General features: G+C 35.7%; 2 long non-coding RNA genes across 2 annotated transcripts; both read right to left on the minus strand.

The window, feature by feature from the left end:
• Positions 1–1759: 1759 nt before the first annotated feature.
• LOC116304996 (uncharacterized) lies at positions 1760–3856 on the minus strand. Its single transcript, XR_004198119.1, has 2 exons — positions 3686–3856; positions 1760–2035 (listed from the first exon to the last, which is right to left on the minus strand). It is a non-coding gene; the product is annotated as an uncharacterized LOC116304996 (long non-coding RNA).
• A 5713-nt stretch (positions 3857–9569) lies between these two features.
• LOC116307632 (uncharacterized) lies at positions 9570–12170 on the minus strand. The gene is made up of 2 exons (XR_004198427.2): positions 11976–12170; positions 9570–9831 (listed from the first exon to the last, which is right to left on the minus strand). It is a non-coding gene; the product is annotated as an uncharacterized LOC116307632 (long non-coding RNA).
• Between the last annotated feature and the right edge of the window lie 2349 nt (positions 12171–14519).

The raw sequence follows: 14519 nt of genomic DNA on the forward strand, positions 1-14519 counted from the left end.
GTATTACTAAAGTTTCACGGTTATAGAGTGCAAACTATATAACCGTGAAACTTTAGTAATACAAAATAGCACAATTTCATGCAAATTCCATTGTTTTCTATTGTTTAATTAGCACTATTTTGTACTATTTAGTAATAAGTGTTTCACGGATTTACTGTGGTCACTCTACACCGCATGCTTGTAGAATTTCATAGTTTAATCTAGTGACATTCAATAAAGGTGTAAATGTACACTGCTCTAAGCAGTAATGGTCGTTATTCAATAAAGATTCAATTGAATTCAATAATGAGAATGGCACGAAACCAGTTTGACAGATACTAATCAAGACGGGAAAACCTGTGGAACAACCTCAAAATTTTTTTTAAAAATATACCTTAAGCACCTTTATGCAAAAAGACCTTATATCATTCCCGGCATCATTATCGGAAAAGATTATGGGTGGATAGATTTTACATGTGATTTCGGTGGCCTAAAAGGGTCAAACATGAATAAATTATCTGGAACAGAAAACAATATTCTGAAACACAACACGATTAACCAAAACACGAAACAATTTTCTGGAATTCGCAACAAATATTTAAACCAAAGCACGACCCAGAGCTCAAAACACAAGTGAGAGGCAAGAAATATTTGACAGAGAAAGACTGGGGAAAAGTTTTGTAACGCCTGTCAACTGTAGCTTGCATACATCTGGTCTATTCTCTCTCAACAGTGGCGGATCCAGGACTTTAAGAGGGAAGCGGGGGGAGGGTTCATTTTTGCAAATCTCGGCACAACAATAACGTTCTCTTGCATCATCATTTTTCCCATGAGGCACATCACTGGCCTAGGGGCGCTCCTGATAAGGATAACCTATCCACCAGTCCCATTTCATATTAAATCTCATGAGTTAGTACCATGCTTTTATTTATTTATATAAAAATATATAAAAAATCCAAGGTACCAGCCGGTGGGGGGGGAGGGGGGGTTCATTTCAACAATGAACCCCCCCCCCCCCCTAAATCCGCCACAGCTCAAGTCCATTACGTCTTGACACAGCGCGCCAGGACAGGCGGATTGGGTTTTTAATATGTGAAATTGTTTCAGTTATTCGTAGATTTCTAATTGAATTGATATATGTTTGTTTCTAAATGGATACTAAACAGTGTTCACTCATCTTTCCATCCAACGGTCTTTCTGGTTTGAATCAGCCGTACGATATGAGTATATTTTATAAAGTGGGCCACGAAAAGAGTTGTTCGTATTTTGTGCCGAAGTCAAATACATCAAACTGAAGTCTATTATGCAACGGTCAATTGCACTTGGAATTTGCTTTACAAAGATGAAATATTTCAAATTGATAAAATTCGTTTTAGAAAACCTTTAGCCACAGCCATTTATATAGCACCCCTCATTTGCTGGATTTTTTCAGACTGCTTTGTGTGAGTCACACCTCCCTCCCCCTTTCGCCCTGTGTACTTAGATTTTGGGAGGAAAAAACGTGGAAAATGATTACATCCAACTAAGTACACAGGACGAAAGAGGTACCACTTTTCAAAAGTCAGCTAAGATTTCTTTACTTTATTTCACATTTTGACGATGTTATTGAGTTTTTAAGTATCGCCATACATTTTCCTATAACATGACACTACAGAAACCTAGCTTGGGCTACCTGTGCATCAACGCCGCGCCCTAAACAGGGTAGTCGGAATATTAAGTCATTTATACAGTATACACAATTATCTCTACAGCTGCAAGATATATAGCGACGCACAAATGCCAGTTTTCATAATTGTATTTTATTTACTGACTTACAATCATTGACGAACCGATTACTAAACCATACAACATCGTGCGATTCTAGATCTTTTAGTGGTTTTAAAGTATATTAATGACATCTTATTCCATCCTATACATGATACGCAATACTTAATCCCTAAATGAACCGGTAGTATTTCTTATAAGGTTCGCATTCAAGAATTCTTGCTACTTTACACAAGTAAGCTAGAGCACGGAGACCATTTTCTTCCTTCTTTCCATTTTTAGCTTGATTTTGCTGTTGGTTAATAAAGTGGGGGAAATATGATTATTAGACATGCCGTTTTAAACTAACTCAAGTATTCAAGCTTGCATTGAACTCTTGTGAATCGAAGATCAGTAACTAAGATAACAAAAGTCTTGATAAAGCTAAAGCTATTTTATACCTAAATTTTCCAACACGTACACAGTTTGTATATAGTTACAGATTTTATATATTCTCTAAATAGTGGCCAAAGCGCTATTCATGATCACTGATGCAGTATTCAGGAATTGATTGATACAGTATATTTATTATACATTTAAGCTCGATATCCGTGAAATATAGCCGTGAATAAAAACCATATCAGTGAAGTGATACGATATCACTTCACGGTAAACTGTAACTGTAACTTGGTCCTGCGATAGTAGTCAAGAGTGACGAGATAAATCTCTATTTAGTGTTTATTTCTATCAAATTCAAGATGAATTTTGTGCTTCTTACATTTTTAATTAAGCTTTAATATCTTGAATGATATTGAATTGGAAACGTATAATTCTTTAAAGTGCACATGAACCCTTCGACAATACTTTCAGTACTGATTCTACACGAAGTAAATAGTTGAATGGTAAAATATTTCTTGATTTGAGTGATGCGTTTCTAAGTTATGAAGGTTTATACTTCCAATATGCTAATGATGTGACGTCTATTAAGGCTTAATCAAATATACAAAATCGAACTGGTTCATAGAAACAGTATTTAAAAAGCATCATTATTTTACTCATGGTTTACATGAAAGCTATTTACAATTTTTATTTTCAAAATGGCCAGCATTTAGTATTACTAGTTACAACAAAAACACTCAAATACCTTACCTGACGTCATCATCATTAACATATTGGAAGTATAAACCTTCATAACTTAAAGACGCATCACTCAAATCAAGAAATATTTTACCAATCAACTATTTACTTTATGCAGAATCAGTACTGAAAGTATTGTCGAAGGGTTCATGTGCACTTTAACATTTTGAAATGGTGTAAGTCGGTTAAGAATATTTAAGACAATAAAACATTTTGTGTGTGTTATATATCGAGCCTAAATATGTAATGAACAAAATGAAATATAAAGCAAGTGTGATGACAGTGAAAGATCTTGGTCTGTTCCGTTTAGCCATGTTTCAGTTAAGGCCAGAATGTCTTGATGGTTAGAAATGACAAGGTCATATATTTGAGTCGATTTTCTGACAATAGATCTTGCATTCAAGATAGCAAAATTACTGGAAAGCTGAGTTTTCGATGGAGCACCAAGAAGCGCAACAGGTATCAGATTTTTGACATGTCTAGAATAGGTTTTCATTGTAAATGCACTTCGCTCGAGGACTCGCTCGTTCGCGATATGATACGGAAAAACTCGTGAGTAAAAACGATATCAAGTTCTTAACATGTGATAATCTCTATGTATATATATATTTTTACAAATAAGAGTGTCCTAGCATTTGAGGCTTTAAAAGATCACAACTTAAAAAATAAAAAGGAAAAGTTTACATTTCGTGCAAATCGACACCTTTTCACTCTTTATTTATTCGAGGGTCAAAGGAAGCGAGAACATGCAGAGCAGCCATTGCAAAAGCACAAACCAGTCTTGGCTTCGCTTTTGAATACAAAACTGAATAAAGCTTATAGTTACCAGATATTCGGAGCCTGCGCCGACAGCTGCAGAAACTTCTTGGGGCATTGTGCAGAAAAGCATCACCAAGGTTACAGCTACGAGAAAAAGAGTCTGGTCTTTCATATCGGGTCCGTCCGTCGTTTTGAAGAGTACTAACGAACTGAGTTATCCCACTGGTTCTAGCACTGAATGAAGTTCAAACGAAGTTGTCTCAATCTATAATATAATTTTTTTAGAACTTTCGTTAGCGATGTTGAACGTAACTCCGTCTTTTTAATTTACTTTAATTTCTTTCAGCTTTATTTACTTTAAAACAAACAACTCTATAAGTCTAATTGGAAGAATGTTGTCGCCTCCTCTCTGATGATGATTCATCCTGTCAAAGTTTTCAATTGCTTCATTTTAAATGTTCGATTAGTCTGGTTACAACAAATGCCGTTTTATTATTCCTTTATAATTTGAAATCGAGAATAACGGCTAAAAGAGTATCCAACCAACTAGATATTAATTAACCCATTAATAATATATGGCTATTAATTGTCGCTGATTCGATTCCATTTGCAGAATCGCTACCTTTCACACTATACTACTAATGACATATCTGTATTCAGCCACTTTCAGATGCGCGTGGTGTTTTCTATTTATCCTTCTCGAACATTGGTATTTGTTACCATGAATAATGTATGAGTCAATTCCAAAGGTGCCCATCCCCCCTCCCCCCGGGCAACGGGCAACCCCCCGGGCATTTGACTTTTTGGGAAAAATTGGTCAAATTCCCCCACCAATAATAATAATTAATAATAATAATAATAATAATAAATGATAATAATAAACCAGGAAAACTATCCACGAGCATGGTGGGATGCTGTGAGTCAACAATTCTAATATACTTACCAGCCTACCAAGGAGGTAAGGTAAAAGTTGGTCAAATTCCCCCACCATGCGGGCCAGCCAAATGATCAAATGCCCCACCGTTCAGGCTCCACTAAGTGGTCAAATGCATGCCCCTCCAGTCTGTGAATCTCAAATTTTACCTAAAAAGTACTAAACTGAGCCCGTACAACTGAAGTTTTCCTATTCATGGTTATCATAATAAATGAAAAATCTTAAATTTTCCCAATATCATAGATAATAAATCTTGAATTTCCTCTCCGAACAAAACAGTTATTTTAAACAACCTAGGCATTTTATTTTTAATTCAAAGGATTATAATAATTACAATAAGGATTATAATTATAATAATAATACTTGATTCTTGATTTCTTTTTTCCCTTTTAATTGATTTATTTTATTTTTTTATTTCAATTACACCTCGTGCTGTAAATATATTCTTGTTTTCCCAAGGCCCATGGATTGGACTCGGTAAACTAAGAATTTTGTAAGCAAAATTGAAGAAAATTGAAGCAAATTGTAAATAAAGATAATCAAAATAATGATAATAATAATAATAATGATGATGATGATGATGATGATGATGATGATGTTGATGATGATGATGATGATGATGATGATGATGATGAGATGATGATGATGATGATGAGATGATGATGATGATGATGATGATGAGATGATGATGATGATGTTGATGATGATGATGATGATAATGATAATAATAATTCTGGAAAACTATCCAAGAGCATGGCGGGATGCACAACTGTGAACCGTCAACAATTCTACTATACTTACCAGCCTACCAAGGAGGTCGAGGACTAACAGAGATTGAAACAACTTACAAAATCACTAAAATCAAGGTTGCCAACTATCTTATGAGAAGTGAAGATCCACGGCTACAGCTTGTGCGAAGGCTTGAAGAGATGAAGATTGCTAAAGGATTAAAGTCTGTCTTTAAAGATGCAACGAAATACGCTAGCGAACTCAGACTACTATAACATATAACAAAACGAAACAGTACTAAAAAACGAAGAGGGAAAAACCATTGAAGTCCAAAAACCAAGCCCAAAACATTCATACTTGTAATTCTAGAATATAGATCAGCATAGCACAGGAGTTATCTCGCTATGTTGTTCACCATGTAAATTCAAACTCAATAAAGTGTCAATCATCATCATCATCGTCATCATCATCATCATCATCATCATCAACATCATCATCATCATCATCATCATCATCATCAACATCATCATCATCATCATCATCATCATCAACATCATCATCATCATCATCATCATCAACATCATCAACATCATCATCATCATCATCATCATCAACATCATCATCATCATCATCATCATCATCATCATCATCATCATCAACATCATCATCATCATCATCATCATCATCATCAACATCAACATCATCATCATCATCATCATCATCATCGTCGTCATCATCATCATCATCATCATCATCAACATCATCATCATCATCAACATCAACATCATCATCATCATCATCATCATCATCATCATCAACATCATCATCATCATCATCATCATCAACATCATCATCATCATCATCATCATCATCATCATCATCATCATCATCATAAGCAGTAGTGGACATCCTGAGGGGGAAAATAACTCCATCATCCAATATAAGCTTAGGGACAGGTTTACAAATTAGAGGGGGTAGGGCTGGTGCAAATGGGGGGGGGGGGGGGAGGGTCATTATTTTTCATGTAGGCTAAAAGGGAGGCCCAGAAAGAATCGTGCAAGTCTTAAGGGGAGGGCCAAACTTTTTTGTGCATACAAATTAGGTCAAAAGAAATGTAAAATGAATTATGCTGTCACTGGATCAAACTGATAGGTGTGTTAAGAGCTATCTAGAGGCATATAACACACAATCTGCATGCAGTGGAACAAAATAGACGGGAAAACTACAGAGAGCCTGGCAGTGACACTGACGAGGATGGGAGTGCAGAATCTGGATTATCTTCTATTGATGATTGCGAGGAAGAACAAATATTGGCTGAACTTTGCTCAGATACTGACGAAGAAGAAAAAGTGGTGACGATAGCCGAGATGACACAGAAGAGTTTGATAGTAGAATGACAACTACTGTGACAACAAGATCAGGAAGACGTGCAACTCGTTTACTGCTATATTAAAAACAAGGTCAGCCTAAATTATAAGTTATGGGGGAGGGGAGGGCCAGAAAAAATTGTGCAAGTATTTAGTGGAGGGGCAATTTTTTTTATATATAAGGAAAGGAAGGGCTACTAAAAAATATACAGGCCAAAAATTAAATGCACCGCCCCCCTCCCCCCCCTCTAATTTTTGACCTGTCCCTTAAACGAAAGCGAGGAACTGAGAATCCTTGATGAAAACGACCAGTATAAGTTCCTTGGAAAATATGAAAATTCAACGCAGCTAGAAGATGTAGTCGATCTTCGTAGAAGCAAGTAAAGATTTCTTAAAGCGACTATCAGTCATTTGGACTAGCTAGCAACATCTCCATACCAAGAAAAATCAGAGCCACAATACGTTCACTCTTTCCTTGCTTGCTGCAATACCACATGTGGAATGGAGAATGGCCGATCAACACGCTCAAAGGACTTGACAGAAGATGCAGAGACATCATTAGAGAGAATGGAGGTATGCACACAAGTGAATCAGTGAAGCGACATAAGCATTGAAGATACATACAAACTAAATAAGATAAAGATGGCAAATTCTCTGAACAACTGCCAAGACAAGAGGATACAAGTAGTAAGAACACACGAGCTCCTTAAGATCGATAAGGGAGGGACTCACAATCTTCAAAGACGCACGGAAGTATGCTGCCGAATATAACATCACCTGCAGCTTTACAGGCAAAGAAACCATCCTTGCCAGCGAAAACAAAACTGTCACTACAGAACAGTCTATCTAAACCTGGAGCAGTAAAGGAATTCTTAAGAATGGGAGAGATACACCAATGAAGTAAAGAAGCAGCTATGGTTGGGAGCGCTTACCAGCGAGCAGCTCAAAGACGAAGAAATGTCAGCTTCTGCCAATCAGCTCTTTGAAAACTGCATTGAAAAACATTCCCAATGTAGCATACAGTGTAAACAAAAGTATACCTCAACAACTACTCCCAACTAAAGCATACCAACAGAACAAACTACAAGTAAACATAACAAACAACAAATGTCGAATGTGCAACTCATACAAGGCTAGTAATTTACCTATTACGTATGTTCTTCTACTAGTTAGTTTTGTGATCATTATCCACTGATGATATGGCAGCAGGATTGCATGCCGAAACATGTCTAATAAAAGAGTCATATTGTACCTGAAGATTATAACACAAGAAGAAGAAGAAGAAAAAGAAGAAAAAGAAGCATTTGAAACCCTATATCTGCTGTTTCTCCTGAGCTTCTAGGGTTTTTCTCCGGGTTCTCCGGTTTTCCTCCCTCCACAAAAATCAACTTCCAATAAGCCTGAAGCGAGATGACGTTTTACCCCCGACTCTATACCATAATAGTTTTTAAAATTCTTTCATATTAAAATTTTTGATTCCTTAGAGAATACAGGAACAATAGTTATAATTAAAGAACAAAAGCAGTGTGAAAAGGATTATGGTCTAGAGACGGGGGTAAAACGTCATCTCGATCACTTCAGGCTTATTGCCCTATTTCACTATGACGTCACATCAAAACAATCTATTGCTTAAACGCAAAGGATCATGGTCGTCGAAGGGGGTCAAATCAACACGAATTCACCGAAAATTGTTCTAAAACCCGTATCAATCCACGAAGAGAAGTAGAATAGCCAGCAAACGCTCAGAATATTTTTTGATACATATTAACGCATATTATATCTGAAAACCAGGCCATTTTAGATTAAACTGTTTCGCTAGGAGCAAATTTTGTTGAATTTTCTATTGGATTTGGCGATTCTATCCGCACATAAACAAGCAGTGACGTCATAGTGAAATAGGGTAATTCACGATTGGAATCGCAATATCCAGAGGAAGAAAAGCCACTCTGTGGGAACACACTGCTAATTCCCATAACATCTTCAGATTATATTAAAACAAGTTCCAATTCTGAGAATGATATAAGTGACTGAATTAATAGCCATGTATTATAAATGATCTTGTTGCTATATTCAGATGGTTTAATAGCCCCAGATGTTAATGTTAATTTCAATTTAACATTAAAGGAATATTGGACTCTTTTTATTACAAAAAGATCTAGACTAATTGACAGTTAAAAGTAAAACAGAATGACGACAGGATCATCGTCAGGGAGGCGAGGGCAACACTCTTTCTGAAGATCAATTAAGATGTTTATATATTTATGATGAAGTCGAACTACTAAACACCTGACACCGTACTTGTCTGGCCACTAAATGTTCAACGGCAAAGGATCGATATATGGATAATTTACACATATACACCATACCAATCCGTGGAATCCTAGTTAAAAACCCTCTTCCCGGATTATACACTCCCCACCTCACCCGGTTACAAGGCCCCTCCTTTTATGGAGTTACCACCGTGAAGCCCCGTAGCGCATTGACAAATCCACTCAAATCATAGTTTTTCCTGAGCATATTCTTACGCGTTTTCGAAGCATTTACAGTTGCTGTTGACTGACAGACTATTGTTAATTGAAAAGGACAAGATTAAACATTTTCTTTAATTTTTTATTTTCTTTATTTTTATCCCCTTTTAAGCCCCCCTCTCCCCTCCCCCTCCCCCCTCCCCCAACTCCCGTCCAAAGCCCTTGAACAAATTTTAAGCCCAGGGGCGCCAAGGGCATTTATTAGCCAATCCATTCCGAGATTAAGAGGAAAAAAAAACTAATTCGAGTTGGTATTGCAAAGCATTGTAAGACATATTTTTTCGGTACTTGTCTTCTTTGTTTTACCGACCAAGTCAGTATAGTGACGTGTTATTGAACATTTGGTCACTACGCAGCTAGATTCATAGAAAAGAAAAGAAACAAAGACAGGCACAAGCGAACACGTCATTTATTTTATTTCATTTATATTCATTGGCAAGTATCGACTACGACTATCCCCAATATATGAACATTAATATATATAAAGAAGATATTTATTGGCACTAAAAGTTCTTGATGTCAATGCAGTGGCTTTTATTTTCGTTCTTCTCTTTCATTTTGTCTTTTTTTAGCAATTATATTCTCTTGCCATCTCACATATTTTCTCTCTTTTTGTCGTCAACGCACGTTCTTCCCACCGGTTGCCTTGACTCCCCTAGAAAAGAAAAAGAATAATTATTATTTATCATCAAAAATGTTTACATGTGCGATCGGTTTCCTTCACTTTCTCTGTATTTTTCTGAACCCTGAACATCTCTCAGTGTGGGCTACTTTAAGTCAGGGCACGGCTAACTCACCACAGATCGAATTGGAATCACTTTAGCAAGATCGGAGAACCGTAAAGAAAATTTTCGAACCAAAGGACGAAAACTCTACGCGTAATGCCTTTGTATTATTGAGTTTATGAAGAAAACCGATGATGGGAGAGGAGAGATTTATCGAGATATAAGGTTTCGCTTGAGTATGAAACTAGCGACAAATCACGGGGCGTGGCATCATTTAGTACAAAGAATAGAGGCGATCGCGGCAAGGCACGTAAATCACATTGTGATGAGTTTTTTAACATTTCTACGAAATTTAACTTCATATAGTTAATAATACTTTATGGAATAAAAGACGACAGTGGATTTTCATGGTCAAATACATTTATTTTACTTCCGGCGCATTTTGCCTTAATTTGATGACCTTCCCTCCTTTTTTTTTAACCCTTTCTTCTTCCTTATTTTCTTGGACTAATTATACTGATCTTGAACAATTAATGGCAGGCAACCTGAAATTTAATCTAAAGTTCAATTACAGACGTTTCGTAAAGAAAGTTTGATTACTCCATAATGAAACAAAATTGGAAACTTTGCAATAAAATCAATCATCATGATCATTAATCAAAAACTCTCTCATTATTAAGGAATGAAACCGAATGTAATAATGACTATTTTAACATGTATCGCTAAGTAAGAGAGAATTCTCTCAGTTGTACCATATTTCCATGGAGCTTCGATAAAGTAATTGTAACATCACCCTTCAATTTTGTCAGTTCTCGGAATTTTCTTCGTCCAATTATTTTCAAATTGGCAGCATGTAGTCCTATTACCTATACTAATTTTGTGGAGCATTTTTGGAGCTTTATCGGACAGCGTTAACATCAAAGCTTACAAAAATTAAGAATTTACAAAACAAAGATATGTAATGAGTGAGATTACATGAGAAACCGACTGAGATAAAGAAACGAGCAAAGCTAGTCAAGATTGTATTAACATTACAAATAAAAAGAATGGAAATGGAAAAGGGGTTTTTTATATCGAAATATTATGAATATGATTGTTTAGTATAGACTCTGAACCATACCCGTGAGAAATACATAATGGCTTTTGTTAAATAGAAACATTTTTGATCATGACAGCTGGATGGTTTCTTTATATTTTTCCTGTATTGTTATCGTCTGACTGACTCAAATTAATTGTTTTATATAAGACATTTGACTATTAAGAATATAATATAGTATTCGACTATTATGAAATAACTCTTTCTTTCTTTCTTTCTTTCTTTCTTTCATTCTTTCTTTCTTCCTTTCTTTCTTTCATTCTTTCATTCTTTCTTTCTTTCTCACTTTCTTTCTTTCTTTCTTTCTTTCTTTCTTTCTTTCTTTCTTCCTTCCTTCCTTCCTTTCTTCCTTTTCCTTTGTTTGTTTGTTTCTTTTTTTGTTCGGTTGCTTTTACAGGAGGATGCCCCACAACGCATAACTCCCTCTGTAAGAAAACACTGGGGATCTCGCGGAGAACTGCGGAGTAGTTAGAGTCAGTCCAATCTCCAATCTTCTGGCGTTTTGGTTAGTGAGGTTGGCGCCGGTCGTCAGAGCCGGGCTAGAGGGGGTAAGCGGGGATTATTGCCCCCTTATCCACTCTGTTTTTGCTAATACGTAATAAAATTTCAAGTCTCCTTATTAGCCCCTTGAATATCTTAGGAAGACTAGTCTTTTCACATTGCAACTTCAGATCCAAGTAAGCAAGGGTTTACTTATCTTTCCACTACGTTGGACACTGAACGACGAACTGAACCGAATCGATCTTCTCTTGGATCAACAAGGGTATTATAGTGAACCCATAGCTATAGTGTAAGTGAAAACAATGCAAACAAGAGAGAGAGAGATCTGTGATATGTCTAATATATATGGAGAAAATTGATCAAACAGACAAACAGACAGACAAAAAGACAGACAAAAAGAAAAACAAACGAATGAAGAAAAGGAGCATAAAATTCCAGCTAAAATTCCTGTCAGTACTGGTCTTTTCCTGTACTCACCTTATCACTTCTTTTTCCTGTAGCTGGTCCTGCAAAAAGTCTAGTTACGCTTGCCTCGTATTGAGGTACCAGGCTAAAAAGGATAGCCAAGCTAATGAATACAGCTACAGTGGCTTTCATGTTGGTTTGGGATATCACAAGTGATTCTTGATCTAATCCACACTAGACGTTCTCTCGAAGTGATGTTCAGTTTTCCAACAGTGCCTATTTTATATATAGATGATTTTACGTCAAATTTGAAGCATCCAATTACGAATTATTTTTATGATCTAAGATTACTAAAAATGCGTGAATGAATTAAGTCAACAGCTACTTGATATTTGACCGACAAATTCGTTGTGAAAAAGAGAAAATTATTACTATAAAGCTACAAGTCGCGAAATTGTATACAAAAGTTATTTATTCTCTTTATCATCTTCATGTAAAACATGACCATGGTTTTACTATTTCCTTTAGCTTTTTGGCTTCCTTTTTTTCTTCTTCGCTTTTATTTTAGAAGAAGATTCAAAATTAACAAAAATTTCATTGGTGATTCATGAAATTTGTCAGTGACGTCTAGTTAAGTTTATTAATCGCCAAGTCAAGCTAGATGATGTAAGAAGGATTGAATTTTCGAGCTTGTACCTCATAATCATTAGATTGTGGCTAGTTTCATGAAGCTGCTAATCAGGCAGCATTAATTTGGTATGAAAAAAAATGGAACGTGGGTATAGTTTTCGCCAAAAAGGAGTGGCTTGTTATTTGGGTAATGAAACAGAAGTTTTTGCGATAAATATTTTGGAGAAAATGGGAGAGAAAATTTTGTATGTAGTGCTCGTTATATACGACTTCCTTGAACACACTTTGAAGAAAATTTTTAAAAAAATTTCATTTCGTGGATTAAGATGAATTAATCATGTAATATACCCGTCTAGTTTGAATTGTAATAATTGAAATATGCTCATCTCTGCACCTGCTTATTTGGTTCATTACCAGATCATCGATAATTTAAAATGAATTAAAACGATGCCAGGATGATAGTCAGGATGACAACACTCTTTCACTAAGATCAATAAGTTTGTTTTACAGTAAAAAAAAATAAAAATAAAATAAAATAGTCGAAAGAAAGAACAAGATTAAAAGCTTTCCAAACTCGTAGGCAGAGACAATCTCGCGTCAACTTAAGTTGCGTATAACACAGTACTGGTACTAGTTGGGTATAATTCATTTATATCAGTACGTCATAACCGGCAAAAACCGTCCGATGGCCAAGTAGTTTGGGGCAAGATCTTACACCCCACTATTGAAAACACATACAAAAACGTTGAAATTCTGTTACTTTGAAGTTTCTTTTAGTTCAGAAGCATGATTATGACATTTTTAATATAGCTCACTTCAGACGAAATAATTTCTTCAAGGGAATCGCATATGACTCCATGGTTTCCAAAGTTTTCTTTTAGCACAGCCCAAAAATACCTCGTTTTCATGTCTGCGCCTGCGATATTTATGAAAGCGCTTGCGCATCTTTAAAATCGTCTATTGACACTTGCCTGACTACTGTTCAAAGACAAAGGATCGATATATGGATACTTTACACTTATGCACCATACCCACCCGTGGAATCCGATAAAAATCCTCCAGTTATAGCGGCCCCAAGATTATAAGGCCCACCGGCCTGTCTGCTAAACAGGGAGAAATTTCTTCCTAGTTGTATCCTCCCCCCTTCTCTATACCCGGTTATAATCATAATAAATAATATTAATGAGTCTTTATTCATTCACAAGATAAAAATGTGTAAGAAAATGTGATAAAAATGTGAATGAATAGAGTGCAAACAATATAACCGTGAAACTTTAGTAATACTAAATAGCACAATTTCATTCAAATTCCATTGTTTTCTAGTGTTTATTTAGCACTATTTTGTACTATTTAGTAATTAGTGTTTCACGGACTAATTGTTTGCACTCTAGTATAGCTTAGCAAGAAATTATATATAATATAGTAAAAACTGTATACAAATTATATTGCAAGATCATACTTAAAGTGCCACTATACGATCAAATTTCTGACTTTTTACCTGCATTGAAAGTCCTTTGTTAGGAGAGTAAAATGTGACTTTGTTTTTTCAAATATCTATTTTTCTCCAAAAGATATCGGAGTTTAAAAAATGGTGGCCATTTTTCCCCATGACATCATATGCTCAATACTTGAGCAGCCTAAGATTATGATATATATCTCAGCCCAGATTTCAATCTAAACATATCAACCAAATTTTATAGCGGTTATAGTACTTTAGCTGTTCTTCAAAAGTAGCTATAGAAATTGTTGTTACGAAGACTGTTGTTCATTGAAATGGATGTTGTAATTTTTATCTTCTTTATAAAAACCCCACCCCCCCCCCTCTCCCCACTCCACCCTCCCCAAAAACCTCTTTAAGAAATTGTATATAGAAATTTATATTAGCCATTACGAAGAAGTCGAGGAAAGAAAGTAACTATACGAATTGGCACTGTAGTGCATTGTAAGATATATAGATTACTTCATAGAAAGTGCGGATTACAGGGT

This window comes from Actinia tenebrosa, unplaced genomic scaffold, assembly GCF_029948245.1.
Source record: "Actinia tenebrosa isolate PJP-AT-01 unplaced genomic scaffold, QUT_ActTen_1.0 PGA_scaffold6__47_contigs__length_16458017, whole genome shotgun sequence".
In the NCBI taxonomy this organism is placed as follows: Eukaryota; Metazoa; Cnidaria; class Anthozoa; order Actiniaria; family Actiniidae; genus Actinia; species Actinia tenebrosa.